The sequence below is a fragment of the Octodon degus genome, unplaced genomic scaffold, assembly GCF_000260255.1.
Source record: "Octodon degus isolate 3935 unplaced genomic scaffold, OctDeg1.0 scaffold00020, whole genome shotgun sequence".
In the NCBI taxonomy this organism is placed as follows: domain Eukaryota; kingdom Metazoa; phylum Chordata; class Mammalia; order Rodentia; family Octodontidae; genus Octodon; species Octodon degus.
In genome coordinates, this window is record NW_004524596.1 from 1,796,398 (window position 1) to 1,814,439 (window position 18,042).

The 18,042-nt window shown below is 40.7% G+C and overlaps 1 protein-coding gene across 5 annotated transcripts in view; it reads left to right on the top strand.

The window, feature by feature from the left end:
* Rasgrp3 (RAS guanyl releasing protein 3) overlaps positions 1-18,042 on the top strand; it is a 120,951-nt gene that overhangs the window by 48,117 nt on the left and 54,792 nt on the right. For all 5 annotated transcript variants that reach the window (XM_023711239.1, XM_004627607.2, XM_023711240.1 and 2 more), the window contains exon 2: positions 15,818-15,949. The gene's annotated coding sequence lies outside the window, so the exon portion shown is untranslated. The remainder of the gene's footprint in view (positions 1-15,817; positions 15,950-18,042) is intronic.

The window sequence follows — 18,042 nt, forward strand, 5'->3', positions numbered from 1 at the left end:
CCTCATTAAGCACTAAATTAGCCTGAATCACATCTTGGACTTGTCAGTTTCCAGAACTGTGAGAAATGAATTTCTGTTGTGCAAGCCACCAAGGCTATGGCATTTTGTTATAGCAGTCCAGGTTGACAACAGCAGGGCTCTATCCTAGCAACTGCTCTGGTCCTCAGGGATCTGGGCTGTGATCCCTGATCCATGAAGGAGTGGACTATGGTGGGGGACACTTCATTGGGCAAATATTCTGCATCTGGAAGAACTGTGCTGAGGAGTATGTAGGATCCTAGGATCTCAGGAGCAGGGCAGCAGGCAGTCCCCGATCTCTAGCTTACTGAGGTAAGGATAGTAAGGGCACAGGACACCCTGAAGGACGTGGTATCTTGTTCTGGGCATGTACTTCCTCTGTGGATTTTTGTTTTGCTGGGCGGGTGGTCTACCTGAACCTAGGAGCCTCTTCAAGTATTTTCTTTCAAGTATTTAGTACTAGGCAGATGCCTTCCTGCAACAATAATTCCATTTTATAGAGAAGAATCTCCCTACAATTAAGATTGGGGCCACCAAAGACTTAAACCACTGAGAGGGTAGAAGGAAGTTGATCTGAAAAATTACATTTACCCCAACCTTTTCCTTCTTGAGAAAGCGACCCCTAACTAATGTGGGTAGAATTTGGAGCCAAGGATGGAGGGAAGGACAGTTCGCAGGCTGGTTAGTCCTACTCACAGCAAAGCAGGGCAGAGCTATGAGGTTTGTGGTTCTGCTGAGGGGAGTGAGGGCTAAGGAAGGAGAGAATGGGAAAGTCTTGGCTGGAACAACAAAATGGAAAGGCAAATTTGAGGGCCAAAATGTAACAGCAAAATGTGTGAAGTTCAATGTGGTGGAAATAAACTCACAAACAGGGTCAGGACAGAAGCAGCAGAGCCCAAGCTCCCAGACCCATTTTCAGTCCTGAAGTTTTGCCCCTTGCCCCATCTCAAAGATGCTCAGGATTGCTTCAGATGCTTGGTGACCATCATCTAGAGGTTATGCTTTTTACCAAAATCCACACTATCATTTTAGATCCTTGGATTAAAAGACTTATGTCGCCAAAGATAACTAGGTGAGAATGATCTCTGGAAAGTCAAAGAGCTAAATCTTGAAATTTGACTGGTGACTGATTTCTCCATATCTACATGGCAAAAATGGTGACTATATGTTGGAAAACCTCAAAATCAACCCTTTGCTACTTTTATGTACTTTTTATGTCCCGGGGGTCACAAATGGCTTTGGATTCTTTGGAAGCTCACAATTGCGGAGTCTCTTCTTGCACTAACTCATCTTTTAAATTTGGGCAGTTCATGTTGTCATTTCAGATTTGAGGTTTTCCTTTTAGAATGAGGTCGCTAATCTGGTAACTAAATGAAAGGTCCTCTTAAAAAGGGGCAGTGTTCCCTGTGTCTTCTGCTGCCACAGCCTCTGTCTGTTAGAGCTACAGAGTCTCGTTGGAGTAGACCAAAAACACGGCAAGAAAGCTTGAGTGAGCAGGATCCTAGACCCAGGTGCTTGGAGACCAGTCCTGCAGCTGCGCTGCCCAGTAAATACTTCTCCTGTACTTCCTAGCTTTTCTCTTCAGAGTAATAAGCAACAGCGGAAAAATCCCAATTCATATAATGTCAATTATGTAAGTTATTCATTGTGTCTATTAAGCTGGAAGTTGACCACAGAAAATTACCTAAGAAGCCCACAGTGACAACTGCTGTGATATATATGAAATGTGGCGTGAAGATAAACTGTTATCAGTTGGAGTCACATAGCCAGAGTTATTGTAGAGAGGAAGTGGGAGAAAGTGAACTATATACTTACTATAGCATTTTATTGTGGTGTGGGATTTTTGCAAGGGGAGCAGTACAATAAGGACACATTTTATAAAATTATTTTTTAATGAATCACCCAAAGTATCATATACAGAGTACAGAAAATCTGCCCCCACACTAAAGACCCAAGAATCAAGCTGAGGGCCTGGATCCTAATATACTGCCTGAACCCAGCTAAAGACCTAAAGCCTATAACAATGCCTCTCACAAGTCCAACTAGAGACCTAGAGCCCATGACAGTGTCTCAAACAGGCCGGCTTCCTTGATCTGCACTGGGAAGACCCGAAGGTCAGTGGCTAGAAAGTCAATGCCAGCAGGATCTGTGCTCGTAGGCTGGAGGATCTGAACTGAAGACAGAAAGCAATGCTAAAAAAAAAAAAAAAAAAGAAGCAAGCAAGCAATGCTCATTGTGTACCACAGCCATCCTCAGGGACAGTGATGTCCCCAGCTCCTCCAGTGATGAGCAAAGCTGAGTTCCCATCAGGAAAGCCAACACGACAAGCTTCTTCAGGAAACCAAGCAGAGCACCGTCTTTCCTCTGGAGCCACGAAGTGATGCTCAAAGCGAGAATCAGAGCACCACCAAGTAAACCACAGCCATCCTCAGCAACAACGAGGTCCAGAGCTCCTCCTCTGATGAGAACAACCAAGTTCATTAGGAAAGCCAGCATGACAAGGTCCCCCAGCAGAATAGCCCAAGAGAACCAGCAGCTTCCCTAAGAGCCTCCCTGCAGCTTCTCTCATTCTGCCTCTTATGCTGCCAGCAACCATCCTCAGGTGGGCCTCCCACACCCAGCACCATGCTAGTTAAATCCAGCTGGGCGTAACAAGTAGATTACCAGCTGGCAATCCCACCACAAGCACCTGGAATCTAAATACGTTTGCCTCTAAGCATGAATAAGCTTAGTTTTTGTTTGTTTTGTTGTGTTGTGTTTTTAGCTAGTCCAATGTACATTTTATTTTCTCTTAATCTTTCCAAAATTGACAAAGTAAAGTACAGCCGGGGCATTGGCAACCAGTCCCATGCTGTTTTGGATTCGCTGATAGACATCTATTTAGTTGATGGGAGAAAAACGTAAGATTTTATAAGAGAAAAAAGCCACCAGACTGAAGAAACGGCAAAACTTAGAAGTAATATGGATATTTAAGGATATTCAAATAAAAATAAATAATAATTTGCTAGCCTAACTCAACTTGATCAATGCTGTAGAAATCCCGAGGGTTACTTTTTTGCTTAGACAAGAGGTGAAATTTGTCTTACAAGTTGAATCCACCTTGAGTAAGCATCTGTCAGAGGTTTATATAAGCGCAGGAGTGATCTTGCTTATCTCATCTGCAAAGAGAGACATTCTGAAGATCTGTACTGAAGGGTCCCCTGAGCTTTTGCAGCTCTGATATCATGGGGCTGCCCACCTATCTGAGGTCGGACTGCACAATTGCTAATGTCTGCAAGATTTAGGAAGATACCATAGTGGCACAGTAGAGGAAGTAGGTGGCAGACAAGAAGGATTCTCTCTAAATAAAAAAAAAGTAGATGTTTTCCATTTGTATGCCAAATATTATCATAAAATCTCGTTAGATTTTGAAAAACATTATGATACTTAAAAACAACATCATCAACAACACGTTTTATAAAACCTAGACTCCCTTAACCTTGTTTTAGATGTGTTTAGGTCTTGAGAGTTTCTTGATTTTTCCTAAGTAGAAATGGCTTTAGGTATTCCAGTTGATTTTTTTTTTTTGGTCATTGTTTTATTTTTATTTTTTTAATTTTTACTTATTTTTTTATTAATTTTATTGAGAAACAAATAGCAATGAGAGGTTCAAAACCAATTAGTAGGACAGTCTCAATAATTAATACATTGCATATTGTTATCTTCACAGTGGTTATTCATAGTACAAGATGGAGACATGATATCCTGTCCAAACACTATTAGTACAAATCTTTCTTCTCATTGAATTAAGAGAAAAGCTCAGTAAAATAAGCGCTTGCCTGAATTAAGAGAAAGTAGCTGTGTATCTATCCTAACTACTTTGTCTATGCAGATACAAAATGGTCCTTTATTTATATCCCCTTTTTTGTTTAGTTTTGTCAGAGATGGGTATTCCACTGCCATTTAAATATTGTAGGTGTGTGAATTCAGCAAAATAATCCAATATAGTCCAGTAGTCCAGAATAGTAGTGGGCTATCCGTAGAACTGGCAATGTCAGAAGTTGTTGACTTGAGCCTTTTACAGCTCAGCATATTAATATGGCTTTACTTTTTATACCTTGTTTCTATGATTTTCTGCTGGATGGTTAAGACCAAGATAAAGCAAGACCTATGTAACGAGAAATGTAACTTTTATATCTGCCAAGGTCAGTCAAATCCCCTCAGGATTTACCCTGAAACCCTGTATTGCAATGTGTAGATTCTTTCTCAGTGTCAGCCATGTGGATGAGTCACGGCCATTGCTTGTTGGTCATTGTTTTTTTTTCATGCTATCTTTTTTTTCTATCAAAAATATGTAGTAACAAGTTAATGAGTGGTTTAAACATTTTTATATGTATTATTATGCTTTGGTAGGATAAATATAAATAACTGTGCTGCAAAGGAAGTTCTTTTTACCTAAATTTCTGATGAATATTTTCAAGTTCTGTATTAATATTTAAAGGATGCTGAATTGATTAAATAAGTACATGCTGTGTTTCTTGACATAGATGGTGAAGCAAATATTGCAAAGAAGCCACTGGAATGAGATATTGTGGTGTGACAAAGACTGTCAAGGGCCTACATTTGTGGGAACTTTCAGACTTGTAAAATCCCCACAAGGGACCACAGAAGCTGGTGAGGTTCTTGTTCTAATTTTGGTCTTTAGCTAGGTTTCACTTACTATTTCAACTCATCAACATCCTTATTGTGACTAGTAGATCCATTAGTAAAATTTAAGTGGAAATTTCTGTGTGATAGACATTCCTGAGAACAGATTTGTGGATTTTAATAACCCAACCTGCATTTATGTCCACTAAAAAAGGATTGCAATGTCAAGACTTGGATCCCAGGCAAGACTCATTGGGGTGTATCTAGTGAAATCTGATCTTTAACCTTTTGCACTCAGATATTTGTTTTTGTATTCCTATAAGCATCTTACCTGCTCGATAAATACTTCTTTAAAAATGAGATAGTTGCTCACCAATGAAAACATAATTTAAGAGTTTTGGAGACTAGAAAAGAGAGAGTAGGGCTAAAGGGATTAGAGCAGGGGTATTCTGCCAGTACAGGGAGAAGTAGGATCTGTGGTTTCTCTGCAAGGACAAGCTGTTGTAAAGTGAAAAAACAAAACATAAAAAAGAGAGACATTTACTGAATCCTGGGATTCTATAATAGGGAGGAGATTCTTAAGAACTTTGACTTTTCTCTACACCTGAGTTCCCTACTACTGTATAGATCTAGCGGAGGTAGTTCCCCCTGTGTCCCAGCTACTTGGGAGGCTAAGGCAGGAGGGTTGGGAAACAAAACAAAATGTAAAGAATGAGTTAGGTTATGTGCTTAGAGACACTGAATTTTAATCTACCAAAGTATTGAATTCTACCAGACTAAGCAGCTGATTATAGAATTTTTATTAAAGAAAACAAAGGACCAAAGTACAATAAAAATAGAATTTAAATTCGTTTCGTTTAGGACTTAAACTTTCACCCCATGCTGGCTTTTTTTTTTTTTTTTTTACCTCCTTCCTTCTCTCTCTTCCTTTAAAAAATAGATATATGTAAGTTAAATACATGTAGCTTATGAATTTTAAATAAATAAGAAATATCTCTTGGGTAAAGGTCACTTGGTCATTTGCTAGGAAAATAAAAATAGTAGCTGCCATTCACTTAGAATGTGCTTCATGCTGGTTAATAAGCTCATTATCTGTTAGGGACTCACTTGATTCCCATAACAGCCCTACCACTATTACTAGTCCCTTGTCCAAATAAAGACTAGAGACACTGCAGGTTGGAGAACTTGCCCAAGGCCACAAAGCCAGAAAGAGTTGAAATCAGCTGGAGTCATCTAGCTCTAAGGCTGGAGTCTTATCCATTTTGCTGCACTTAGGAAAGAGCTATTTAAAGAATGGGGAAAGTGGGCCAGGGGTGTAGCTCAGTGGCCCAAGTGCCTGCCTGGCAAGTACAAGGTCTTAAGTTTGATTCCTGGTACTAAATAAATAAATAAATAAATAAAGGAAAACTTGTAAATCTTGCACAGACCCACGGGAAGAGCCCATCAGATTTTGCCACTTGAATTTTCGCTGAACTTTGTTCTGATCCTCACTCAGATTTTGTTTTTTTTGTTTCTTGCAGAACTGGGGATTGAACTCAGGCCCTTGTGCTTGCCAGGGAAGCACTTATTCCACTGAGCCATCTCCCCGGCCCCTTTCTCAGACTTCATAGTCTCTCTCTCTCTCTCTCTCTCTCTCTCTCTCTTTTTTATGAGAGAATGAACAAGCATGTCCTTCAGTCCTGGCTCTCAGAACCCACCGTCCTGAGAGGGCCCTGCTCTTCCAAGCCCTGCCTTCTGCAGTGCTGCTTCCTTGTGCTGCAGTACTTTCCTTCTTGCTCTGGTCAGTGAAAGTCCACTCGTGCTTGAAGGCCCCACTCAGTTCTGAGTCAGAACTTGGTTTCACCTCTTTCCTGACTCATTCACAATGGCCCGGACATAAGTTCTGTGCAGGTGGCCTCCCCTACATCCCAGATCTTGCAAGGCCACAGTGTGAGCCTGATACACATCCTAAGGCCTCCCTGTGGTGTTAAGCACTCTCTGGCACAGAAAAAGTGTCCATAAAATAAGAGAGCATGGGAGTGGAAGAAGAATTCAGTGCATTTCTATTCTAAGTAGTATTAAAAATCTGAAAGCATATTTTGAAATTCCATTTTGTCATATTACTGTGAAAGGAATAAATCATTCAATACTCTAGGGGGGAGAAATCCAGAATAAGATTAGACAAGAAAGCAGTTTGAATTTTAAAGACCATGTTGGAGGAATAAGATGGAAGAGAAAGACAGGAGATATCAGACGTCCCTCTAGATTGAGGGTTCCGAAAGCACACAGCTCATTCTTAAACTGCTAGCGGGGCAGAAGCATTTGGTACAATAAATCACACCAGGCATAACAGAAGCCAGCATAGGGAGTGCCTGGAGGCAGGAGGAAGACACTTTTGACTGTTCCTCCCCTTCTTCACCCTCCTCTGATCTCCTGACCTCCCTCACCGCTTTCTAGCTGTCCCTTCCCCTCCCTTTTCCTCTTCCTATCCCCTTCTTTCCCCTCTACTCTCCTCCTCAAGAGGAAGATGTTTGCAAGGTGAACATACACTTGACAAGTAGATGTGATAGGAATGGGGCACACTCTACAAGAGTAAACACAATTGTGCAAAACAAGGGAGCTGTGAACAAGAAGATCCTTTTGACAACAGTAAAGTGTGTGAGGAGCAAGAAGGGAGGGTGTAGATGAACGGGGAAAGAGCCCCTGAGGAAAGGCTCTGCTTGTCACAGAAAAGACTGTAGTTTAATGTATGATAATAGGGAACTTGAAGAATTTTGAGTAGGAGGCACTCTGTGATCAACCTGCTCATGTGCAAGCTTGATTTGGCTCCAGCAGAGAGGAGAGATGCACAGGAGGTGAGGGTTAATCTGGGAGCCTGATAAATTAGCCTTTTCTGCAGGCCAGTGAGATGTAATAACAGCTTCATTTGTCTTAATCCATCACTCTTCAGTGAATTATAGTAAGTTGATGCTTTTGTGACTGCCAACAAGATCGTTCCCATATCTTGTCCATCTCTAACTCTTCAACACATACCTCATGGAAAGCTGTCTTCCACCCCAACTTTCTCCTCCATCATCTCTTTCGATCAAAAATATCTATCTGATTTCAGCCTCTAGGAACTGCGTCATTTCTGAATGCTAATTCAGAATGCAAACCAACCAGTGCGGGTGTTACTATCCCCTAAAATTAATGAGACTCGAAGCCTTCGTATATAAGTGGATGCCACTTGAAGATAGACTCATAAGTGAAATAAACCAGACCCACATGTGTAAAAATTGTAGTCTCCCTAGTGTAAGAACTTAAAATTAATGAGACTTTTCAAAGCTTTGCAGCATGGGACAGATCTCTACTGGTCTCCTTGTCTCTTGTATGCTGTTGATCCACTTATGCTACAAATGTAATGGGGAAATAAATTCTGAGCTCCAAATGACTACTCTGCAAATTGTGTTGGGAGGGAACATTTCACTACTTTAGGCTCTCTCTCTCTCTCTGATTTATTCTTTTAAAACCTATCTGAAATGAATGTTTTGTTCTAATAAGGAAAGCAGATTAACTTCATTTCTCTCATATTGAAGGACAGTGAGCTGTACAACATTAATGGCACTTAACATCCTAGAGCAATGTCTAGTCACTCTCTTTTTTATAGGTGTGCTCCTGTAGTTTTTCTCCAGGAGTAAGAAAGCTAGTTAATGTCTTAGTTGGAGGATGACAGAAATATTACTGCCTCTTGTGATTTGTTTTCCTTTTGGGGGAAAGGAAGAAACATTTACTATAGGAGAAAAGAGAATGACGGTCATTAAGTGGAGCCCCCTAAATATGGACCTCAAGCTGTATAAATGTAAATAAGACCACAGAAATAATTTTTAAAATACATATTTTAGTTCTTACGTTTTACTTTAAATTGATTCCAATAAAAAAAAAATCTAGCTTTAGCCTTTAACCATGTGTGGTGGCACATGCCTGTGATCCCAGCACTTGAGAGGCTGAGGCAGGAGGATTCTGGAGAGTTCAAGACCAGCCTGGGGTACAAAGTGAGCTCAAGGCCAGCCTGACCTGCATAGCGAGACCCTGTCTCAGAAAGACAAATCATCATCATCATCATCTAGCTCTAAATTCCTAATTCAGAAGTAATTTTTTTTTTTTTTTTTTTTTTGTATTTAGTACATGATCTACAGGGTCTCACTACATAGATCCAACTCACAGTGATCTGCTTGTGTTCAGCCTCCCAAGAGCTGGAATTACACACGTGCGCCACCACACCCACCTCAGTCGCTGTCTCAGTGTGCCCCCAGGGGCGGGCCCGGCACTGCACTGAAATAATTTCAAACCACAACTTTATCACCCCATAAAAGAGTACTGCAAACACATGGATTTCTAATTAAGAGCAAAATAAATGATCAACATGTCATTGGCAGCATCGCCACCAAATTCACTCTGAAGTAAGTAAAACAATCGGCAGTGTAGGGAAATGTGACTTTATTTCAGGGAATTTGAGACTATGTCCTCATAGGATTGAGGCCATGAATAGGGTTCTCATGAATACAATTTTGGAATCGTTAGGAGGAAGAAAAAATAGGAGTTCTTTTATAAAGCTGTCTTCTTTTTTTAAAAAATTTATTTATGTGTGTGTGTGTGTGTGGCCAGCTCAGCCCACCAGGGGACGGGGCTGGCTGGCATGTGGTGCTGGGGGATTGAACCGCGGTCCCTGTGCTTTGCTAAGCTTGTTCTAAGTAGGTGCTTTAGACCACTGAGCCATCTCACCAGCCCCCTAAAGCTGTCTTCTTTAAGTTTAAAATTTTAGCTTTTGAGGTGAAAATGCGTAGTTTTTAGTTTTATCTTGGGACATTACTTGCAGGTGGAGTGCTGGCCTTAACCCTTCTCCTCCTTATGGAAACCGCCCGCCTGCGAGGGTCTAGCGTGTGTCTGTGTTGTTGCTCCCGCACGTTCAGCTCCACACAAAAGCTGGGAAATTTCCCTCCAGATTTTACCTCAGAAGTTCATGCTGCTCAATACTGAGGCTTCTTCAAGACTCTCATTTCTCATTCAGCTTTCTTAGGCAGCTATCAATTTGTTAATTTGTTTACCAACATTAAATACAAATAACCAAAAAGAGATAAATGAAATACAGCTAAACCTTATTTGATTTTTACCATAAAAGCAGTGACAACGTCTGAGATGAGTCTTGAGAGGCTGACTGACTCCTGTTGTACACTTGGTACCAGTAGAGCCCCGAATGGCCAGGCTTGGGTAATAATGAAAGTTATTCATTTTCAGACAATAGGACCAGTAAGAGAATGCTTACAAGCTAAGCACAGGGAATAGTAAACATGTGTTTTAAACAATGCGGAGAGACTAACAGGCACGCCTTAAACAAAAGCTGATGTTTTTGTGAGCAGTGGGGAAAAGATACATTTTTAGAGTCAGACTTGGTTTTACAACTTAACTAGTAGCTTGCTACTGAACTTGTCACTGAACAAGTAAAGTTCAGAGCTCAATGTTCTTATCTATGAACTGAAGATAAAAGTACTTAGCATTTGGGTTGTCGTAAGATAAAATTTAACATATGCAATTCCCCCAGCTTTATGTCTCTCCCCCTACATTGCCAGCAGCAAGTGGTATTTCTATATTTAGTATTATTTTGTCAAAGCCAGGACAACATTGATATCTAGGTCATTCATTAATTTAGTAAAAGTTATTTGTCAGGGGAAAACAAATAAGCAATACAAATTTTCAGATCCAGAGCCGGTGAGATGGCTCAGCATACTAAGCGCCTGCTTAGGCAAGCACAGGGACCAGGATTCGATCTCTGGCACCACATGCCACATTGGCTCTGCCCCTTGGTGCGCTGGGCCAACCACCAATTCTGGGCCTGGTGGCACACACCTGTAATCCCAGCAATGGGGAGGCTGAAAACAGGAGGCTCACTATGAGTCCCAGTTGCATAGTGAGACCCTGTACCAAATACATAAAAAAAAAGAAAGAAAATTCAGATCCAGGAAAGAAATCTCCTTATACCATTAAATAAGCCCACAGGAGGAAAAAATGGAAAGAAAATATTACTAGAATTGAAAACTATAATATTATTCTGGGTTACTTCTCACTCTCATTGTTAGATATCCAGGGAAGATACCGCTCTCCTATCCATAAATGTGGGCATTTTTTTCTCCATTGCTTTATTCTGTACACCTACAATGACCTCACCTTGCTGTGAACATAACCCATTCCTTATGGTCAGATTTGCGGCAGAAGCAACTTTGCTAATGATGAGAATGAAACTCTAGAGGACGGAGCACATTAGGAAGAACAACTGATCAGAGGAACTAAAAATGGACAGGAACATCCAAAGAGCTGAGAGGATTATGTTCAAAGAATGAAAGTAAAAAGGGCCAATGAAATAGTTCAGTGGACTAAGTGCCTCCTTAGGCAGATGCAGGAACTTCAATCCTCCGCAACACATCCCATGCCAGCCCTGTCCCAGTGCGCACTGAGCCAGTGACCAAGTCTGTGAGTGGTGGTACAGGCCTGTAATCCCAGCGCTAGGGAGGCTGAAAACAGGAGAATCACTATAAGTCCCAGCTGTGAAGTGAGACCCTGCACACACACACACACACCCCTAAAAAAACTAAAAAAAAAAAAAAAAGAATTGAAAGTAAAGGCTAAAATAAAAACAAGCCAATGCAAAATAACTGAAGAGCACCAAACACGATGAGTGCACTGAAAACAGACCAATAATGACATCTTAATATTTTTAATCTTCTAGAAACAACTAATGAGCACTTAGGGGAGTACAAACAGTAGGACGACAAAAAGCCTAGCTGGGAAGGGAGAAATCATGGGGAGTGTAGCTGAGGTTGTATCTGCCAAAATGAAATAACCTGGACTTGGTGCACAAGTGGGAGAGAAAGAATTCCACCATTATTTCATTTCCAGCCCTTCCTTAGCCGCCTGGTCATCATAACAGGCAGAAGCAAGTGAAATGTTGGCTGGGATCTGCACCTCATGGAAGAAACTACCTATCAAGTACTGGCCCTGCTTGATACTGAGGCTCAAATTTATAAATAGCACCATTAAGTCTCTTCTTCAGTACAGAAGAGACTCATCCTATAAGATGTTCCAGAAAAGTTATCAAAAATAACTTTAGAAGCAGAGCACAAACTAGTAACACAATGGTGCCAGGGACAAGGAACACTGAGTTTGTTTCAAAATGAGCTCCAGAAGAAAAGAAACACTAGCCTTCTATTCTTGATGTATGCAACCCCAGTACTTATGGTTTCTTCCTTCTTTTCTTCACAATGTCTCTTGCAAAATTTCTCTTCTTGACAAACCTCAGACTTGCCCTGTACATATCACACCTTCCAGCAGATGACCTGTTTTCTTCGCAAAAGAACTAGGAGTCACTGACTTCTGGCCTCCAAAGTGACAAATCTGGCTAGCCCACCACTTCCCTTTTTTGCTGTTGCACTCAGAGAGGTGGCCTCTCCTCTCTCTGTGGCCAATTCCTCCATGAGGGGGTGAGTTCATCACCCCATCCTCGGGCAATCTCATTACATGAGTTAACTTCTCACTGTCCTTTCCCTTGCACTTCCCTGCCTGCTAACTCCTAGCACTTCAGCATTCCCAGGTCTTAGCTCCGAAGTCTTTAAAAGGTATTTGCAAGTGTACTCGGAACTTCCTTTGATGTCTCAGACATGTCTAAGCCAAGAGTGAACTCATCTTTTGTCTCCTGTGATCCCATTCCTCCTTCTCTTATCTCAATGCCTCAAGCTTGGGGAAGTGGCATCATATATAGCCAAGTGTCTGGCTAGAAGGCTTGGCATTCTCTTCAATTCTGCTCACACCCTACAGCCAAAGTATCAGCTAATTTTGTTGGATCTGTCTTCCAAATGTGCTCTGTGGGCCTCCACTTCTCTCCATCTCCTTTGCCATATGCTGGCTTAGACAACCATCTGCTTCTGCTTAGATTGGTATAACTGACTATCAGCTATCTTCAGCATAAGTTTTTACTACAGTCACTATGCTGTAGAAAAACACAGAAGTGATTGTGTCCTTTTCCTTACCTCTAAAACAATCATTTCCCACTACCATGCAGATAAGACCTGTACTCTTCATAGTTAATGCTGCTGTTCATGAGCTACTGCTATGGTACTACACTTTAGTGTCATCTCTTGCCACATCTGACACTCGACATTCTCAAATGCTTCTGTTTCTCTTCATTGTCTTGCTCACCTATTCTTTGTGTAACTAAAACTTCTCTGACTCCTGGACTAAATGAGTGTCTTTCCCCATCACTACTGTATAGATCTGGGGTCTGTGTAGGAACCTGCTGCACAGTAGGAGGCAAGGGGCAGTAAAGTAGCTGTATACTGCATACACCAGGGCTCTAGGTTGTGTACTCCTTGAGAGTGATGCCTGATGATCTGAGGTGGAGTTGAGGCGGTCAGGCTGGTGCTGGGGAATATAATTATTGTATATTGCAAATTATTGTGTATTGTGTATTGCATTGTGTATGCAAACAGAAAAAAGAAACTAGATTCCCCTCCCTTCTCCATGGAAAAATTGTCTTCTCTGAAGCCAGCCCCCAGTGCCAAAAAAGTTGTGCCCTTCTATTTTATAGTACCGTCCTCTGAACTTTAATGCAGTTAACCTTATAACCTACTGAAATTTGGGTGCAGATCTATGAAGTTTGAATTCATCCAGTTGTGTCTAGCTTGGGTCTGACTGCTGTGCTCAGCTTCTTCCTGAGGCAGCCCTTGGAAATGAACCTGTTGTGACCCTCTGGCAAGATGTTCTGCTCCTGAATGAGCTGGGTTGGTTCTGGCCCCTAGCCTCTCTGCAGGGACTTCAGCTGCAGGGTTTCTCCCCAGGCCTGTATGCCACGGTTGGGTTTGGAGGGTCCCAAAGAGCAGGACAGGACTCACTCACAAGTGGGCCTGGGCTGGGTCGGAAGGGATGCAGCAGGCACAGGGAAGCGTGGAAGCTCTCCCCCAAATTCACTGGGTCTGGACTTGGGCTGGGTCTGGAGGAGTCCCGAGAGCGCAGCGGAAGTTCTCACTCACAAGCCGGTCCTGGGACTGGGTTGGCTCTGGAGGGATTCAGAGGGGTCCTGAGAGTGCAGCTGAAGGTCTCAATCACACGCTAGGCTTGGACTGTGTCCAGAGGAGTCCAGCGAGCACAGGAGAGCATGGAAGCTGTCCCACTTGCTGTGCCCTGCTATTTTAGAGGACATGTTAATATAATTTTTCTCTAATTCCTTGTGATAGCATACAGCCAAGAACTGTGTCACTAGCACCATTGGTCACCGCCACTGACCTCTCCTTCCTTCTCCCGTCCCAACACCCTCTCGCAAGGTCTTTAGGACCTTGTTTAGCATCTGCTATGTAATACATTCCCAGTAAGAACTGGCAGATAAATTGCCTTTCAGATTCTTATTATCATTTCTCTTGCTGAACTCAAGACTTAAAGGTTTGTGATGGCCCTTGTTTCACCAAGGGCTTGGGCATTTGGAGAAACTTCTTTGTCTCTATACAAATGTAATGACATAGATACTGTATGAGCGTAAAGACATAAATGTAGCTGCCTAGCCATAAAGATATCTACTATCAGAGAAGGATGTTCAAAGGTTTTGTTTCATTTTTTCTAAACTAATAATACACATAAGACAGTCTTTGGAATTTTGAACATGGAAAATACCATTTAAAAACTACTTGAATACTTACTAGATGTGGTATTTTGCTCAATAACTCTTACAAACCTAGAGCCAGGAGAAATCTTCACTGTAACTGTGGAATGGTTGCTGGACACCATCAGGGGACGTAGCCTACGACCTTGCTGACAGTCTTTACCTCACGGGCTCGAGACCCTTCAGGAACGGGAATCCTTTGCTGACAAGGCCTCCTGCCCACTATGAAGTGCTCTAGTGTCACAGTATACTTTCCTCAATTTCTTTTTCCCTTTTTTTTATTTTAACTGGCCATGTCTCTTTCTGTCATTTCTACATCCTGGCCCTGCACTTCTGCTTATATCGGCAACCCGACAGCTTTTCCATTTCTGAAGGAAAGAGGCAGAATGGGCAAAAGGTGATAACTTCCTGCATGTGCTGTGCTTTCAGGCCTGGGGGACAGCCCTTATCTGACTTTCCTATCCTTTATTCAATCTAGTAAAGCAAGCATTACTCAGATTCAGGAAAAACTTTCTGCATATGACTAGTGTTGAAACCCAGTTTTTCTTTTTTTTAAATTAAAGGCTCTGAGGTAAGACCCTGGGATGCTAATCTATCTCTGTTAAAGAACAGTCTTGTGGAATTGGTTCCCTTTTACTCCTGAAATTTGGAGTGTGGCTCTGATTGTTCTAGGTAATCTCAGGGGCATTTTTATTTCACAACACACTCTTCAAAAGCCCTATTATGAAAAGTGTTTTTGGTACAAGAATGTATCGTGGCCTTTGAAATCACCCCTTAACTCCCCCCCCCAAGCTTTATTTCTCCTTTAAAATGAGAACTTCTGTCTTAGAAATATTTCAAACTGGGGTTGAGGATGTAACTCAGAGGCATAAGCACCTGCCTGGCAAGTACAAGTTCCCAAGTTCAATCCCTGTACCACAAAAAAAAAAAAAAAAAAAAAAAAAAAATCAACATTATAGCAAGTCCTAAACCATAGAGAGACTAATGGCTCAGTGGAATAAGTGCTTTCCTGGCAAGCTCAAGGGCCTGAGTTCAATCCCCGGTTCCGTAAAAAACCTGAACTAAAATAACTTTAACATTCATGTTGAGGCTGTTAGTAGTAATTTAAAGTCAAACTTTGATATTCCCATAACAAACTGATTTAAGGATTTACTAACAATCCAAAGTTAATGTTTAGAAATTCTTAATGAATAATTTCCTGATATGAGTACATTTGAAGTAAAATGGTATTTTATACTATGAACATAAAACCTGGTTTTGCTACATTTCTAGACTTTTGAAATCCTGAAATTAAGAGCAACTAATTGATTTAAAATATCATGTTACCCGACAACCATTTTGAATATATGTTCTGTTTCTAATTGGTTTTATGGGTCAAGTTTAGACAAGTCTAAAACACCACATATACCTTAAGGAGTACCTTTGAGAACACAAGAACAAGATGTAGATAGACTCTTCTGGGTTTCCATCATTTAATTCTTTTTTTTTTTTTTTTAAATTCTCTTTTCTTTTCAGGTTTTCCGAATTATTTATAGTTCAAGCTGAACAAACCAGCTCTGTGCATTTTTCCCTTAATCCAATCCCAACAATGATAACTACCTTGAAAATTCCTTCACGCCTGGAAATCTTCTTATATGAAAACAACAGGTAAATATTTAAAAAAAAAACAAAACCAAAACATTCCAGATAATAAAAGAAACACCCCTAAAAATAAATATACCTAGAAAAATAAACAAAATGTATTATCATGTTAGCAAGAATTATTTTGGATGAGGAGGTTCTGGGTAACATTTTTCCTTGTTGTCCTATTTTAAATGGTAAAGCGATGTTATTTTTGCAACACAGAAGCTTGGTTTTTAGAAGGGTAATTGTAGACACAATAGCATCCACACAGTTGAAATGTGACCTCAGGTAAACGCAAAGGTGAGAGGAGGCTAAGCAGAGACACGGAGGTGTCCGCTGACTGCAGAAATAGATGGTAACTGGATACCAGCCCCACCTGGTACATAACGCACTTGCTTTCCTGCAGATCACAAATACGCTTCCAAATATAGTGACAGGGCTTTGGCACCAAGTTCGGTCTCACCTCTGTGGGGAGGTCAGCACCTTTCCTAACAGCTCAGAGGGTTGATTTGGGATTTGACTTGTTTATTTAATCTAGGCAAGTTGGTTTTAAGGGATACATTTACTGCTCAGTACATAGCAGGATAAAAAAATATCTGCATACTTACAAAGCTAATCAAACTTACTAGTTGTTCCATCTTAACTTTTAAGCAAATTGACAGAACTTACGATAGGAAAATTAGGGAAATGCTGTCCTATTGTTCAGAAGATGTGTTAGGTTCTTCTTATGACTGTAAACAGATCCTCTGAAGTCTAGGATCACGGGCAAGAATAATCGTCCTAGTGATATGTACTTAAAAATGACTTGAATTAGTTATCTAACAAATAAACAAACAAACAAATAAACAAACTAAAAGCCCTCTTAAAAAAGTTGTGGCCCTGGTATGGTATGTATGCCCATAATTCTGGTACTCAGTAGGATGAAGCAGAAGGATTACTATAATTCAAGGCCAACCTGTGCTGCACAGTGAATTCAAGGCCAGCCTGGACTACGTAGAGACACTCTATCTTAAAGAACCAAAAATTCTAAATAAATAAAATTTAAAAAGGGCTAGGAATGTAGCTCAGTTGCAGGTCCTGGGGTCAGTCATCAATACTAAAAATAACTTTTAAAATGTGGCATCTTTAGTACTCACACAAATATACTCAAATTCAAAGATGAACTTTGGACAATTTTTATTTTATTCATTTCTTCCTCCATCACTATATTGACTTATTAGCTTATCAAATGCTTTTTGAGAATCTTTTATAGAAGAGGGTTCATCACAGATACTTAGGAATGCACCAGGGTACAAACACTAAACCCTCTGAGATCACAGAGTTCATATTTGCAGCATAAACTAGACTGAAAGAACAAAAAAATAAATGAATAAGATACATAGTATGTCAGATGCTGCTAAGTGTTGTGAAGAAAAATAAATCTAGGGAGATAAGACATGCTACATGGGGGGGTAGATGAGAAAGAGGTGGTATTTTATTATTTACTTATTTGTTTATTTATTTTTGTGGTACCAGGACCCTGTGAACTCAGGACCCTGTGCTTGCCTATTCTACTGAGCTATCTCCCTGGTCCTAAGTGGTATTTTAAATAGGGTGGTCAGGAAAGGTCGTATGTAGTGTCACTTTGTTAAGGGATATCTGATAGTTGCTTCCAGATGACTCTAATAATCCCCTTTTGGAAATAATTTGAGTAGTAAAACTTGGAGACATTGATTCAGTAGTTCTGATTTCTTTTTAATTTCTTTCTTTTTTTTTAATTTTAGGGAAGGGTCTACAGGGTTTTCAGGGTCTCACTACTAGATTGGACTTGTAATGATCCACCTGTTTACAGCCTCCCAAGAGCTGGGATTATAGGTGTGTGCCACCATACCCAGTCTCAATTGCCCTCTCAGTGTGCCCCAGGGGCAGGGCCAGCATGGCAAGCCAGTTGTGTGTGTGTGGTTTTTGTTTTTGTTGTTTTTTGAGTCTCAAAGTATACTTTTATATTTTATTTTTTATTTTTTTAGTGTATGACATGTAGTTTTTCTTTTCTTTTATTTTTATTGAGAAATAAATATGAATGAGACAGTTTCACAGCTGATTAATAGGACAGTTTTGATAATCAATACACTGTACAT